Source organism: Perognathus longimembris, chromosome 1 (genome assembly GCF_023159225.1).
Source record: "Perognathus longimembris pacificus isolate PPM17 chromosome 1, ASM2315922v1, whole genome shotgun sequence".
Lineage (NCBI taxonomy): Eukaryota > Metazoa > Chordata > Mammalia > Rodentia > Heteromyidae > Perognathus > Perognathus longimembris.
In genome coordinates, this window is record NC_063161.1 from 37,644,119 (window position 1) to 37,661,356 (window position 17,238).

At 38.6% G+C, this 17,238-nt stretch overlaps 1 pseudogene; it reads left to right on the forward strand.

The window, feature by feature from the left end:
* The first annotated feature begins 4,382 nt into the window (after nt 1-4,382).
* Nucleotides 4,383-8,039, forward strand: LOC125347742 (annotated as a pseudogene).
* Nucleotides 8,040-17,238: the final 9,199 nt, after the last annotated feature.

The window sequence follows — 17,238 nt, forward strand, 5'->3', positions numbered from 1 at the left end:
AAGACGGGGCTGGGGATATGGCCTAGTGGCAAGAGTGCCTGCTTCATATACATGAGGCCCTGGGTTCGATTCCCCAGCACCACATATACAGAAAATGGCCAGAAGTGGCGCTGTGGCTCAAGTGGCAGAGTGCTAGCCTTGAGCAAAAAGAAGCCAGGGACAGTGCTCAGCCCTGAGTCCAAGCCCCAGGACTGGCCAAAAAAAAGAAAAAAGAAAAAAAGAAAAGAAAAGTGAAAAGACAAAATATAGCAAGAACTGTGATTAGAATCCTGCTAGGGTAGAATTTTTTTTTTTTAAGAATCTGCCAGGAGTTTACACAAACTCCTTTGCTTCTTTGTCTAATTCACCCTACTGGAGCTAATTTATACCCTTCTTCTCAGTAGGGTTGATTCATTCCCTTCCATACCAATGCTCATTACCCTTTTCTCCTTGTCCAGTCAATCGACAATGTGAGATGAACTCAGACAATGTATACTGTAGAGGAAAAAGTTTCTCCATTGCTTTATTCTTCCACTACCAGTCAGACTGGGCAGTTTGGCCCCCACACCAATCCTATGAGGCAGGAATATTATTAGAGATTTTGCATGGCTAACTGACATACGTGTTAATATTTGGCCCTGAATGCATTTGGATTGAGGATCCTGGTACCGAAACTCATTCTCTCTTACCTAGAACCAATGGTGTGCATGCTGTTGGGGCAGGGCCCTGTCTTGCCTCTCTGCCTATACATTCTTATCTGACCACCCAATAGCACCTTTAACCTTTCCAAGTTCCTTCTGCATCCTCCCACAATGTCTGAGGAGCAGACAGAAGTCCTCATGACAGAGTCTCACATGCAGATCCAGGGTTGCTTCCTCTCATCGTCTGTTTGAGTTTCTCAACTTGGTGCTTATTGTGTCTTCATAGATGTACCTATTTCTTGAAGAGAATCTCTCCTTCTAATCACTGAACTATACAGACAGCATCTGAGAAAAAGTGAAGCAAGACCCACGTACTGTGGAAAGCAATACTCTATTGGGAATGTGAGCTGGGCTAGAACTGAACATTTTAGATGTGATTCGCTCAAGAATATTTGCAAATTGTAACCTAACTATGTAGAGAAAGATTATCTAATACCAAGAAATTATTTCATATTTCAGACATTTCAAATAAACAAACAAACAAAATGTCTCCATCAGGGTACCTCCTCGAGAAATGAAAAATCCACGTGATCCTTTGATGAAAGTCCCCCCTTGATCCCTTGATCTAAAGCTGCTGTGAGTTGAGAATACAGATCACTTTAGATGATTAAACATATATAACTAACCTATTTCCCCAGAAAGCAATATTATCATTGCCCTCTCAAAAGAAATAACCTAGTAAGACAAAAGAAAAGACCTTGCCCTCTTCATTGGTTTTGTTTGCTTGCTCTTTGTTTTAAGTAAAAAGAGTTTACTGTGGAGTTGACTGGCAGAAAAAAGTGATAAAGGTCTATTGACAAAGAGTGAGTCAGAGGAAACATTAGTGTCATGAAGTCTTAGAAGGTTGTAGTGCCAGAGATCTCAGAGTACACCCATGGCTGGCTAGCATCTGCAGTACAGTCCACAGCAGAGAGTCTACTTCCTTATTTGTAAGATGCACACATTTTTTAAAAAGGATTATTTTTATCTTTATTGAAAAGGTGACGAGTGGGGGTCATTAAAAATTATATAAGTAATGACTACATTTGTTCTTAAACATAGTTATCCCATCCTTCATTTTCTCCCACTTACCTCTCCCTACTCCCCTCCTCCTCAAGTTGTAAGGTTGAGATCTAACCTATTCTTAAGTGAGTATCATTGTTGTATTAGTTCGCCCTTTGATCTGCTGTTTCTGTGACTCCTTTCCCCTTTCCCTTCCCTTGGCTGAATAATCTTATGTACAAGACACAAGGTACAGAAAATTAAGAGAGATTAAAGAAAAAAAACCTAAAAATAAAAAAACAGAACCTCTTGTTCCATATCTTGGAGTTCATGCTAGCATACTTCATTATATATGGTCCTATGTATTAAGCAATTGGGTTGTTGAGATCCCCTGTTAAGAATATCATAGACATATTCTAGTTCTTACAAATGAGGGAAACCATGCAACCAACTGTTCTTAGGGTTTGGCTTACTTCACTTAATAACATTTTTTCCAGGTCTTTTCATTTCCTTACAAATGAGGCAATGTCATTCTTTCTAATGAAGGCATAGAACTCCAATGTATATGTATACACACACACACACACACACACACACACACACACATCCCAAATTTCTTGATCCACTCATCTACTGAGGGGCATCTGGGTTGTTTCCATCTCTTCACTATGGTAAATAATTCTGCAGTGAACATGGTTGTGCTGGTAACTTTAGCATGGCCCAGTTTGTGGACATTTAGGTAAATGCCCAGAGTGGGATTGCTGGATCATAGGAGGTGAGCACTTTTACCACTAGGCTATATTCCCAGCTCTGCTGGATCATAGGAGAGCTCTATGTTTAGTTTTTTGAGGAACCTCCATACTGCTTTCAAGAGTGGTTTTACAAGTTTGTATTCCCACCAACAGTGTAGTAACATTCCCCTTTGGTTTCATCCCTGCCAGCATCTGTTCTTATTACATTTCTTGATAATGGCCATTCTAACTGGTGTGAGGTAGAATCTCAAGGTTGTTTTGATTTGCATTTCTTTTATAGCCAGAGATGTTGAACATTTCTTCATGTGTCTATTGGCCATTGTTATTTCCTCTTCAGAGAAGTCTCTTTTTAAGTCTTTAGCCTACTTGTTAATAGGGTGGTTTTTTCCTTTGGAGATTTGTTTTTGGGGTATTAATTTCTTGACTTTAATTTTAGATATAAGGCCTTTGTCTGTTGTATGGCTAGTGAAGATCTTCTCCCAGTCTGTGGGCTTTCTATGTATCTTGCTAGCTATAGCCTTTGCTGAAGAAGCACATTTTCAACAGCAGCTTTTAGAAGCTAGAGCTTCTAATCCTAGGTCTGTAAATCTCCCCAAAATTGACCAAGTAAGAACTACGGGATTTAACAGTAAATACCAAGCTACACTGGTCATCAGTTTCCCTTTATGTCAAATATTTTCACCCCCTCTTTTTTCATAGTGTATAAGTCTTTTTCTCGGGTTCCTTAGGCATTACAAAGTTTCCTGAAAAGTTTTAGTATTATCTACAAAGTGGGGGAGGGGCCATTAACTAAAATTGTCCTACATTCTCTAAACAGAGTAATTTTTAAATTTGATTTCAAGCACTGGATGCCATTTTAGAATTTCCTAAAGAAGTTGATATGAAATTTTGATTTGTCATTCATGTGGCCACATGAAAATAAAAATCCTATTCACTAAAACTAATCTCAAGAGAAGCCTATGCTGGGAAGTGTAAATGCCTTCCCTATATGAAAAATATCAAAGTGATTTCTTTTGGTTTACTTACTTTATTGTTATGATAAAGTGATATACAGAAGGATTACAATTACATGAGTCAGATAATGAATACATTTCTTTTCATACAGTGTTGTCTGTTCCCTCACTCTCTCCTGGTCCCTGTCTTTCATCTCCATCCATGAGTTCACTTTCCTCATAGTCCAGGGAACTCCACTGCTGCATTTTTTCACCCTTTTTCCTCTTCAGTTCTGTACCTTGCCCCCTGTCTCCTGAAGAAATACATGTGAACACACAATAAGGAGACAGAATCATAAAAAAATAAAACTAAAAATATTTTTAAAAGAGAGCTCTCTCTTTCAAATGGCAAAACATCAACTACCCACAACACTGAGGGAGACAAGACAGAAAGTTTTTAGTCTAGAAAAACACAACTGATGATATCCATGCATTTTATTAATAAAAGAAACATCCATTTTTCATTCAGAAACAGTCCAAAGAACATTATACAGCACACAGATCATATGGTCTGAGTATCAGCTGTGGTTCTGCTATGTATTAATTATATGACCACTGCTAAGTTTCTCAGCCTCTCTGTCTTACTTTCCCAACCTGTAAAATTCTTTCTTCACCGAAGGATTTCTGTGATTAAACAGAGTAATCTTAAAATATACTGAACAGAACCCAGCACATTGAAAGTATACAATAAATATGATATATAATAAATATGATATTCTTTCTGAATAAAGTGAAAAGTCTGAATTTCCAAGCTATTGAATATTTTTTATTTTTTTTTCAAATTTTTATTATCAAACTGATGTACAGAGAGGTTACAGTTTCATACGTTAGGCATTGGATACATTTCTTGTACTGTTTGTTACCTTGTCCCTCATACCCCTCTCCATATTAAACATAGCAGATCAAGAGAAGTGGGAAGGTGCAAGCAGAAGATCCATTTATATAGCCAGAAAAGAAAGGGAAAGTGTCTGATGCCGATGCAGGATCTAAAAATCACAGCAGCTTCAAGCTATTGTAGACAGGCATCCTACATTCCCAGTAACCCTAAGGTATGTTAACAAGGGAGATGGTAGATGACCTCTTGCACTGTTTACAAATAATTCAGTTTTTCTCTCTATTACTTACTCCAGTTTCTGGAGCCAGGAAAACAGTACTTTCCTACATACCTTTATTAATTTTGTAAAATGCATCCATTTGCTCTTTAGAAGTAGAATTTGTTTGCAATGACAATATCTTTTAGGAGTAATCACACTTCTGATAGTTAGCTTGTTGACTTCATGTCTCTGGAGGAGGTATTTAATCACATAGGGACCTGTTGAATAGCTTTAACAGTACACACGTGAGCCTTTCAATATTCTAGAATATAAGTGAATTTGAAATAACAAATAATTATATATATATATTATAGCTTGAAATCCAAGTCACAAATTCATGTGAAGAAACTGCATTCATGTAAATCACCACTTACTATGATAAGTCTGGACTCTTACCCTATACCAGACATTGAGAGGCACAGAGTATGTTGAAAATAAACTCCTTTTCCTTACTCCATCTGCCCATTCTGACAGTGCACATGGAAGCGTTGGCTGCCTCCTGCATCTGTTTATCCAAAGTGAACTGAGGGCTCTGCCTGAACTTTCACTCTAGGCAGAGTTGGTTGACGCCCTGAAACCTCCAGTTTGGCCCTTTTCCAGACTGTAGCAGCCTCTGTCATTCTTTTCAACTCGTACTCCTTCAACCCCCTGCAGGAAAAGAAAAACAAAAATGAAAACAAAAAACAAACCAAAAAGAAACAAATACAAAAGTCACCTCCTCCTACACACCCACCCCACCCCCATGCCTGCAAAATGTCAGCTGAGACTTTAAAACTATAACCCCTCTCTGGGGATACTTTCAATTATTTCAGAAGAGAAACATGAATTGGCCTCCCCTCTGAATCTGGAAGTAAATGTGGAAATGAAGCCGCCACTGGACAGGAGGCTCTCAGGAAAGTTCTCAGGAAGATAAAGCTCTTCCCAGCTTCCTGTCCAATCACAGTGTGTGAAGCAGGCACAATGGGCCTGCTTGGCCTAAATGGAGGTTGAATATTCTGCTCAATTTATCCAGTTGTCTGGGACTCTCTGGTCAAGTTTCTAGGTAGAATGATGGATAAGAAGTGTTACAAGGGGGAAAACAAAGGAAAGGTTTTGGGGGGGCTGTGGTGGGGTAGAGATGGTAGTAATGGGGTTTGAAGTTAGGTCCTTACACTTGTTGGGTAGGCATTCTTCCCATTTGAGCCACACAGCTAGCTCTTTAGCTTTCATTGTTTTTCAGATAGAGTTGTGTGCTGTGCTCTGCTTGCATGTTCTGATAGAAGTCTTGCCAATGTTTTGCCAGGCTACACTTGAATCTCAATCCTCCTGAACTCTGACTCATGAATGGCTGGGATTACTACTGCTTGTAGAATAATTTGAAAAGATTTTAAGCGAAAAAGAAGAAAAGAAAAATAGCAAAGCTGGTAACTTACCTTTTGGAAAAAAATTATGAAAAAAGGAATACTTTTTATTCTATTACTATTTTACTTTTTTTCTTTTTCATTTGACTACTAGGACTTCACACTGAAATAGAAACTTCAAGTCATATAAAAAAAAAGAACAAATTTCCCTACCTAGGGCACACTGTCATAACTATGTAGGGATTTAATAGTTCTTTTTAGTAAAGAATTAAAACTGCATGCAAATGGCAAAGTTGGGAATTGCCAAGTGAGAAGTTACTGTTCAAAAGCAGTCCACGGGTATGTTTTGTTTGGCTTACAGGGCAGTTTTTTGAAATGTGAACTCAAATGTTTTCATTTACAAATGAGGAGGTTTCATGTAAATATCTGAGGCAGAAATCTGGCTGCACTGTTATCCCCCTTCCCCAGGTCCTACATAGCAATGAAGCACCTCCTCCCTGCCCCCACCTCCAACTCCTGTGACACACAGGTCACTGTAGTCTGGACCACTTCCTGTTTCCTGGGTGTACTGGGTAGAATCTGCCTATTGATGACACTTGGCACGATGAGCTTTGTATTTCCTGTCATATTCTCCCCACCAGTAACCCATGGCTCAAAATTCATAACTACATGTCTTCCTTTTCCTCATATACCCTCTGTCTCTTGGTGCTTTGGTTATGGCTGACAGAGGTCAGTGGTGATCTGAGCATTCATGTTGAGACCTTTCAAGCTAGTCTTACACAGTGATTCACAACTGGCACACATGAATAATGTTTTTTTCCCTTGTACTTGAAAAATCACATCAGTGTATTCTTAGTAGGGAAAAAAATATGGAAAGATTAAGGCCACTGCCACCTGTGGCAAATCTGCCCTTCGGTGACCTGACACAACTTCTATAACACCTCTATTCCAGGGCTCTTTCTACCTGGTAAACACACAGGTGATCTTCTCACTGCTAGCTACCAGTCTGAGTTGTTTGAAAGTCATTAAGGTCCTGAAATTCTTGTACAAGTTTGTAAACATGTTTTGTATCATGCAGCAATTCCCATATGTCTCACTACTATGGAAGCACTCTGCTGAGAGGAATACAACCAAGACACAGGTGAATCTTAAGGCAAACTGCTCACTCAACATTGCTGCTTACCTTTCTAATAAGTGTCATCAGTGCAACATAGCTAGTATGGAAAGTCTGATTTCCACTTGTCCAAACCTATTTTTCCCAATGACCTCTGTCTTAGCACCAGGAAACTCCAGCTTCTAATCCCTCTAGCAAGATACCTTGGAGTCATTCTTGATTTTTCTCTTGCTTTACCCATCACATCGCATCATAGCTATTGGCAAAACCCATTAAACTTTATGCTAAAACACATTCAGAATTCCTTACTTCTCACTACAGTTCTACTAATATCACCGTAAACAAAGATGTCATTATCACTCACTAGCTATTATACAAATAGCTTCTTCCCAGGTCTCCACTGTTTCCTTTATTCTTAGCACAAAAATCATATGGATAATGTCGCTTGTCTTCCCAGTATGTCCCAGTAGGTTCTCATTAGCCAGACTAAAACCCTAAGTCCTTGAGGTAGTCAAAGGTCCCTACATCTATCTGTCTGCTTGACCTCTGATGCTCGGGGTTGCTTTGGCCTCCTTTTCTCTCTGTTTTAGCGACAATGGCCTTATGGCTACTTCAAACATACCACATTCATCCCATCTCAGACTTTCTCAATTTAAATTTTTTTTAATTAAAAAAAAATTTTTTTTTCTGGTCGGAGACGCGGAGGCACCAGAGGTGCCAGAGGTGCGGGTTTGGAACCGGGCGGGGAGATGAACCGGGGGCCACGAAAGATGAATTGATGACTTAAGTCACACAGCTAAATTAGTAGCAGAGCTGGGATTAGAACTCAGGTTTCCTGCTTTCCAAGACTGTTAAAAATAATCTATGAAAGCAAACCCCTATTGACTTCTTAAAGCAAATCATCAGATGGCCAGTTGTAGTAAAATTAAATGCTGGAGTAGATTATCGAGGGCTCCTGGCTTACCTGGATGTCTACATGAACATAGCTCTGGAGCAGACAGAGGAATATGTAAATGGACAGCTGAAGACCCATTTATCCGAGGAAACAATGTGTTGTACACCAGCACCCAGAAGAGAAGAATGTGAAGGCACCCAGGAAGCAGCTCATTCCATATTTAGATTAAAAAGAATTTTAAAAAATACCAAATTTTTTCTGAATAATTACTTTTTGTCAAAGTGATGTACAGAGGGGTTTCTGTCTCTCAGATCCTTTGCCTAAAAGAGTGTTGCCTTTGATAGCCCTCTCCACCTTCAGATCTTTGCTAACTGGCATCTAATTGGTGAGGCCATCCCTGACCATGCTATTTAAAACTACAACACCTCCTCCCAGACCCAAGCTGCATTTATCCCCTGTAGTTACCACCATTGACATATATTTCATTCACTTGTTTTCTCTGTGTCCCTCTCCACAAGAATATATAACTTCTGAAAGCCAGAATGTCAAACATTCTTTTTTTCCTGCCATGATTTTTAGTGCCCAGAACAATGCCTGGGTCCTCAGAGTTCCTATTTAAATTCTTCTATTTTCAAAATTGAAATCTGCAGAGAGGAATGCAAACTTTCAGTCCCATACAATCTGCAAAAGGATAAAAGCCCAAATAAAAGTGTTTATATCTTACATTCTTTGGCTATAACCCATGATTCCTGGTGTATCAAATCTAAGTCTCTTCACTGAGTTCCACGCGTGTGAAACTTCTATAGATAACAAAAGGAAAGTTTGTTATTTTGAGTTGTTCCATAAAGAGGCCAAGGGCTCAGTTTTATACCAGGGTGACTGTTCATTCTGGTCAGCTGCTTCCAGGATTTGAATACATCTAAAATAAGGTCCTTTATTTAAGGAAGCATGTTCAGGCCCAATGGGCTATTGGGTATATTTTATTCAGTGGTGTCATACGTTAGCGTATTTGGTTTAACAACTTCTCATGAGTTAAGATGGTGCATCTTTGAGACCCATATTGTTAAAACTCAACAAACTAAACTTGAAAGAAACAAAATTGTTGAACAAAAAAGGACCAAAACAAACTACTACAGAAAAATCTGCTACTTTAGTGGGAGTTATTATAAAACCAAATCTAGACAGAGAATGCATTAGCCACATGGAGCCACATGCATTAGCCGTTCATTTGCTGGCACTAAATTAGACACAGGTGAAGTCACCATTCCTCATCTGCACCATTAAAGAGGTTGATCAGCTGTGTGATCTGATTATTATAGAGCTAGAATTTATTTGTTGGTGCATTTCCCCCCTGCTGATTTTTGCCTTAAAACACTGAAGAACAATTTACCAAGTGCTCACTCCATACTCTATACCCTGTCTAAGGGCTTTGCAAGCATATCTGGCTACAGGGCAATGAGATAAAGAAGGTGATTATCTTCACTCATTAACACTTAGGGGAACAAAGACAGAGGATATTAAATAAAGGAAAGCAGGGAAGAGATTTTAGTTGTACCCCTGGTAAGGACCTTAGTAGGCAGGCTCTAGAGATGATGTGTTAGTTTGTTTGTGTGTACCAGTACTGGGGCTTGAACTCACACTTTTGCTAGACTATTTTTTGCTACACCTCACTACTGGCCTTTTCCTTGTAATTGAAGCTAAGAGTCTCACCAACTTTTTTTCTGGACTGGCTTCCAACTCAGACTCCTGAGTAGCTAGGATTACAGGTAAAAACCACTGCAATAAATAAAAAGATAATACCAAAAGCAGAAATCATGTAATTAGAGTACTAATGAAATTTTCCTCAAAGGTAGAAAGCGCTGAAGGAGATACATAATATAAAGTCTATATCTTTCACAGTCAAAAGCACTGTTAGGAATCTGACAAACTTTGAATAGCGAGATCCATTCAAAAATGGAAAAAATCTAGCCACAAGCAACATAAACAGTTATGAAAATGCCTTTCATCTCCTTATAATACTAAGAATGACTAGATATGCAACATCAGAAGAAGGTTACAAGGTTATAGCAGGAAATGTTTAATTATAAAGCTGAGACAGGAACGTAAGGAAATCATTGGATTTAAGAACACAGTAGTGGTTTTTCTCACACCAGCTGCATGGATGGCAGCTTATGACATCAGTAGCACGGTGACTGTTCTTAGGGTAGAAAAGGGCCAAGGGCTCATAAAAAGCATAGCTTTGCTCTTCTTGAATTCTAGTCGTGTTCATCAAGCATGCTTTCTGGAAGACATATTTAGTTGCTTTGGTTGCATGCTTAAGAAGCAACAACAAAGACTCCTGATATTCTGAGTTGTAAATGTCTTCCTTCTCCCTCTCTCTCAGCATCTTGAATGTCTTTTTCTCTAATGCCCAACACAAGCATACTACAAATAATTTTGGAGGGGAGAAAAAAAGCCCTTATATACGTCTTACTTTCATACTTAAAGCATAGGCTACCAATATAGTTATAACATTTTTTTCATAGATACACTGCTCTAATTTTCCCCAAAGCACAATGGAGAAATATTTTGATTATAACAAAGGCTTATTCAAAGTTCTTTAAAAGGAGCTCACACTTTGAGAAGCAAACAAAATAGTGACCTCTCTAAGATATAAATCTGGCTGCGTCATACTTTTAGTTAAATGTTTCCCTGAAGAGCAGCTCCCAGGATAAAGTCCAAATTCCTTAGCATGGACTAACAGAGTAGCACTGGCCACATCTTGAACCATGCTGTTGCTTCACCTGAATGCCTTCTTCGTGCTCTCTACTGAGCCTGGCTTAGATGCTCTAGTAGTCAGTATTTTCCAGGCAAGAACAATCAGCAGAATACTGATAGATCCATATACAAAGAGATTTATTACGTAGGATTCGCATATGTGATTATGAGAGCTGTGAAGTCTTGTGATTTGTCACTGCAAACTGGAAGCAGTAGAAAGTAGTACAGTTCCTGTGACACCTAAAAGGCCTCAGAATGGGGTGAAGTGGGGGGAGAGATGGTATAATCCCAGACCCAATCCACAGACCCAAGACCCCAAAGTACCAACATATGTTGTCAGGAGAAAGTAGGTTTCCTAGCCTAGGCAGGAGTAAATTTGCCCTTTCTTTCTCTTTTTGCTTACTCTTTCCCTCAACAGGCTGAATGGTTCTTGCCCATTCACAGTGGCAAGAGCAATCTCCACAGCTGTCTATTGATTCAAATGCTAATGCCTTCTAGAAACCCTCACTAACACGCTAAAAAATAATGTCTTACCAGCTACCTGGGTATCCCTTAGCCTAGTCACATTGACACATCAATTTGGCTATTACAAGTCCAGTTCTTGTCAACTTAGCACTCATATGTATGTCTTTAGACATGCTTGATCTTAAAAGGAAATTTCATATCCCTTGAACATTTTCTTGTGCTGTCTGTGCCAAATAGAAAAGACTCATCCTACATTGTCTGAATTTAAGCCAGTATTTCTCAGCTAAGTAATCTTGGCACAGAGGAACATTTTGACCTGTGACTAGGATTTTCCCCAAAGCCACAGCCAACTTGATTTTTTAGAATACCTTTCTAGAATGAAATGATGGGAAAAAAGGTAATCACCTTCAAATATTATTTTAAAGTGAGCTCTGATAACAAGGGGCACACCATTCAAGCTCTGGTACAAGAATCTATAATTACAGCTACATAATGTAAAATGTTACTTCACTTTAGAATCAAAGGTTAGATGTGGACCTTTGGAACAATATTAGATTGGAGGAATTGTGTCTTCTGGATTCTTGTCAGTTTCTACCAAAGCAAAAGGAAATATGTAAATCTATTGGAACCTGTCCTAGAAATATTTTCTCACCAGCCAAAAGGAAAGGTTATGTACAGGCTATTTCAAAAGTAAGTCAGAGAAATTATTTTATATAAGAACATTTAAGTTGACTAATATGTCCAAGAAAAAATTTTAACTGCGCTGGTAACCAAAGATATACAATGCAATAATGAGTTATTTAAAATTAATTTTGAAAAGGAAACAAAGAAAAAGGAGAAAGAAAAATGTTATAATTCTTGGGTCAAAACAGAGTTTAGTGAGACTACAGCTTAAATACCTCAGTTAAATTATCAATTTCCTATATCTCAAACCAGTGTCATTAATCTGCTATTGTTTTGGGTAAAATAAACCAGTAATAGTCTATCTAGTGCTAATTGTCAAATGTTTTAACATTTACCAAATTATTGAAACTGGCTTAAAGAGATCTTCAAGATGGGTCAAGTATTAAAAGTGGTTTCATTAAGGAATAGACAAACAGAATAAACACTTCAAGTAAAAATCAATTTGAAAAGGAATATATGCATAAGAATCAAAATTTATATGCCTGCACACATTTTTACTAAGAAGTTTGGAAGCAAATTGACTCTTAGTTATTGCTCTGGATATATGCACTCCTCTACTTCCCTCTCCTCCTCCTTCTCTTTCTTTTTCTCCTTTACATCTTTCTTCTTTTTTTGTATCATTCCTTTTCTCTCTCTCTCTCTCTCTCTCTCTCTCTCTCTCTCTCTCTCTCTCTCCCTTCTGTCTTCCCCTCCTTCTCCTTCTCCTTTTCCTTCTTTTAATTTTGTATCAAAATTTCTTATTACTTTGTTCAAGGACCTCCTGCTTAGTATCAGGCATAATACAAATAAACACTCACATCTCCAAAGGAAGCTTTTTAGACTTTGAAAGGCAAACAGATTAATCTTATTACTAGGAAAAATAGTATTGGTTATTTCAAGATTTTTTTTTCAATTAACTCTTTGCTCTTGAAAGTGGAAAGCCATGATTTTCAGAGCTCCTTTTTGTGAAGCCATTGTATCCCATGGGTTCAAAGCATCCCAATGTGTCTTCCTTCTCCTGGGAGTTCACTGCTGGCTTAGTTTTCTATACCTTGGTGGCTCATGTAAAAAATTAAAGTATCAAATTGTCCAAGCTTCCCTCAAAAGCAAACCAAATATGTGGAAATTCAAATTGCTGTTCAGACAGAAAGGTTGTCAAATTCTGGTGGTTATAATACTGGGAATTCTGCACCAGCTCTTGAAACAAAGCCATATTAACTTTCCCAGGATTGTGTTTCATTCTCTGGTAAAGTAATTTCCTACAAGTTCTCTTGTAGTTCACCCGAGTGAGCAGCTCTTTTCCACAAATATGTTTCTTGTCTTGTTTAGACCCATGGTATATATATATATCCCCTCTGAAGGGTTACAGTTACATAAGTCAGGTAGGTAATGTGTGCAATTCTTTTGAACCATGATCTCTCCCAGTTTTTCCCTCCATTCCTCACTCAAAAGTCATGTAGTTCATTTTCCATACAGTGTGTAGTGAGTACCACTGCTGTATTTGTTCACCCTTTGTCCCACCTTTTCTGTGATCCCCACCCTTACCCTACCAAAGACAACCTAACAAACAAGACAAAAGGAAAAGAGAATAGAAACAGCAGCAACAACTTCTTTATCCAATCGAACACAACACCACACTAAAGATGCTAGCACATGTTCACCATGTTCATTGCAGCATTGTTTACCATAGCCAAGATATGGAATCAACCCAGATGCCCCTCAGTGGATGGATGGATGGATCAAGAAAATGTGGCATATATACTACTTTCCCATCAGAAAGAATAATCTTGTATCATTCTTAAGGAAATGGAAAGACTTGGAAAAATTATATTAAGCCAGGTAAGCCATGGTATTTTTTACCAAAAACACCCCTCATAGAATAGGAAACAAGTTTACTATTTTGTTTTACAGCCTTCATTTTGTTGGGATGGACACTTGATTTTCTTGTCCATTGCCAGATAATTCCCTGAAAGAGAGACTATCCTGTAACCCCACACCAGCATCTAGCAAGATGCTTCCCATCTCAGAGCATTTCTAAGTCAAAAGAGGACCTAAAAGAAGCATTTTTTTCTGTACATTAAACTTCTTACTTGTCCTGGAAATCAATGACATTTTCAGCTCTTTCAAGATTAGGTCAATGGAACTTTGCATATGAACCATGTGAGTGAGTTTGAAAATAGGTGTTCTAACCTCACTTCAGCCTCTGGTGACTATATTCCCAGACTGTTCACTTTGGAATTGCATGTCTGGATTTGAAGGAGCAAGTGTATCACTGTAGTCATTTCCTACAGTGAGCTTCAGGAAATCCTTAAGGAAATATTCAAGCAACAGGTACCTCTCTATATAGCCCAAGGGAAGACAAGAGGGAGGGGAGTATTAGCTTTAAGCTTCAATATTCAGGACAAGAGGAACCTTCCTTAATCCTTCTTATCCATTTCATAGGTGTTGCTTTAGGTATGAAACATGTCTATATTTTGGTAGATCTTGGACATATTCCTTTGGATTAGCTTCTCCTTTTGTTGACCATTTCTTTTTAATTTGGTGAAGTATCAAGATATTCAGCCCAATGCCATCTAGGGGTATGGGTCCATTTCTCTACCACATAAAGAGTTAAGAGACAGAGGGTAGTGAAGTAGAAAAACAGCAAGTTTATTGAACGTACAAGTAAAGTACAGACTCTGTACAGCTGGATGCTGGAGTGAGGAAATCTATGGGGTCTTCTTGGAGGGTCATTTCAGAATAAGGGCTCCTCATATATCTCCTTCTCTGGTGTCCTTCCTTTCATGGACTTTGCACAGATTGCCTCATGGTGTGTGCCTATACTTCCCTGGCTCTTTATGTTGGTTCCTCTGTCTCAAGGCACGAGTACCAAAGTAATTCCAATTGGTCATGCCCAATTGTGTAGGTAGTATTAACTCACTGAAGAGGTTGGATTTTAGTGAAAACCCAAGGCATTATGGGGAGAAGAAGCACCATTTTGAGTAGGTGCCTAAGGCACTGCAGGAAAAAGAAGCACTACAATGGGTCTCACCATTGTCTGCCTTAAATTATATTCTTCATTTTTCTATACCTATCTACAACTGTGAGTGGGGACGGGCGGGAAAAACTGGGACAGAAAGTGAGGGAAGGGGTGACATTGTTCAAAAAGAAACATACTCTGACCATAACCCCTCACTACCTTTACAATAATATAAACACATTTTTTAAAAGAAAGAACAAAATAAAGAAATCTGGCAGAATTGGATAAAAAATATAATAGTAGTAAACTGAGGTTGTGCAAAACTGTGAGGTAAGCCAAAAGGTTCTGCCTAGGGTTCAATTTATAAAATTCACAGTCAATTTCCCCTTTCCTTTGCCTCTGCCCTGGGTGGCTATGAGGTACCATTATTCCAAACTGTTCTAGGTAACTTAAAAAGTTGGGTATCATAAGTTATTCATATCCTTTTTTTTCTGAGATGAGGAACCTGAGGCTTAAACTAAGATATGTATCAACGAAACGTCTTAACACATTGCTGAGGCAAAAATTAGTTTGAAAGAATAAGTTCACTTTGTGTTTTAAAATTCAGGATGTTTTTTGTTTATTTTCCATACTAGGCAATCATATTACCACTTTTTCCATACTTCACTGTGATTTGGCTTTTTGTTTGTTTTCATATAGGGTCTTGTGCTAACTTTGCTGGAAGTGGTTTCAAATCTCCATCTTCCTGTCTCTCACTTGAGTAGCTGAGACTAGCTGAGATTACAGGCATTAGCCAGACACTTGGCCTAAAACTCATTACCAGCATTCTCCCTAGAGATGCAGCATCTTCCCTTCTGAGTTACCCACAGGACCTGGCAGCCCAGAGGTCCCCCCAACCCTGGACTTTCATTTTACTATTGTTAAGTAATAGAGTAAAATTTCATTTAATGATTATTTCAGTATAAAATGGATACTATCTAGGAATTGGGGTTTCTCTCCCCATTAAAGAATTGAAAGTCAGAAAAGTGTTTAAAGCAGACAGAACAAATTTTATTTGAAACCAGAAGGAAGGAAAGAAGAGAAACAGACTCTCCACAGAGAGGTGTCCCTGAGATAAGGGAGTCTGCAATCTCTTTGTCTGGATTCGCCTGATATTAAGGTCACCAGCTGCTATCTTCCTTGGGGACATAGTTTTGGTTTGATTGGTCAAGCAATGGCTGTGTGCAACCAGAGATCTCATGATTCACATGAGTGGGGAAAGGGTCCTCCAACAAGCATAGAAGGGAGGAAGGTATACACAAAGAACATGTGCCAAAGAGCCAGAGCTCGCATAGCCTAATGCAGAGCTCCCATGGCCTAATGGGAACAAGAGAGGTATTTTGTGCTGTATTGTTGTTCCTTACCACGTTGGCATTCAATCCAGCCACCATTTCCTGCCCCTAACTCCCTCACCAGTTAGATAATTTTCCCTCAAAGATAAATGACCACTAAAAAGATTTATTATTGTTGTTTTTTAAAGTGTGAAAGCCTTTACCAGTGAACAAACAATTTTGGTTATAAAATTCAAAGTCATTTTCTTACCTCTTCCTTCCTTGCTACTAATTTTTAGCAATGTAATCCCTGTGCCTTTAACAGTCCACTGTCACCCAGACAGACTGTGAGTTTACACAGCAGATTGTTCCTTTTCTAGGATCCTGGAATACTCAACCCTCTTCACTGAAGAGAAAAAGTGTATGATTAATTATTATGACTATGGTTTAATGATGAACATTGCATCTCTTCCCTGAGTCTTATTTTCCTTTTGAAGAGAGGTCAGAGGACTCAGAATATAACGATTGAATATCTGACACTGTATGTATAGAGCATTTTCACAGTCTTGGGGAAAGAAGAATACATTAGACCAGGACAGGCGATCCCTTCAGTTATCCAACAGGGGTCTTGTCTTTGTGCATTGGATTTCTACAATAATAATTAGAATAACTTCAAAGGAATGGAGCACACGCCTAGCCTTTTCTCCTGTGCTTAAATGATTACCCCAAAGTGTGAAGGTCAAAATCTAACTATGAAATCATTGTGATATGAAGCTGGGGTATTGTGGCTAGGCAGATTCCAATTACATATGAGCTGTTCCTCCTTGGGCATTTCATGCCATATTTTCTTCTGAAAACGGAGGTTGGTGCTTGCCACAGCATAATCAGAACAGGGAAAGTGTCAGCCACAGCACCTGCATGCTAAATGATAGGAGTGTCTTTAAAGTGCTGAGCACTTCCCGTGATTTCTCCCCTCCAGACTGAAGCTATGTTTTCCTGAATTTATTTTAAACACCAAAGAAATTTGTAGGAATTGCAGCAGCAGTTAAGGATGAGTTAAAAACTCCCCTGTGAAGTCAGAAAGACAAATCTAAAGTAGAGATCCTCTTCTATATTCTTCTTCTTCTCAAAATTTTGCTTACTATTCAGGAGACTCCTTAGCTCTGTGTGTGTGTGTGTGTGTGTGAGAGAGAGAGAGAGAGAGAGAGAGAGAGAGAGAGAGAGAGAAAGAGAGAG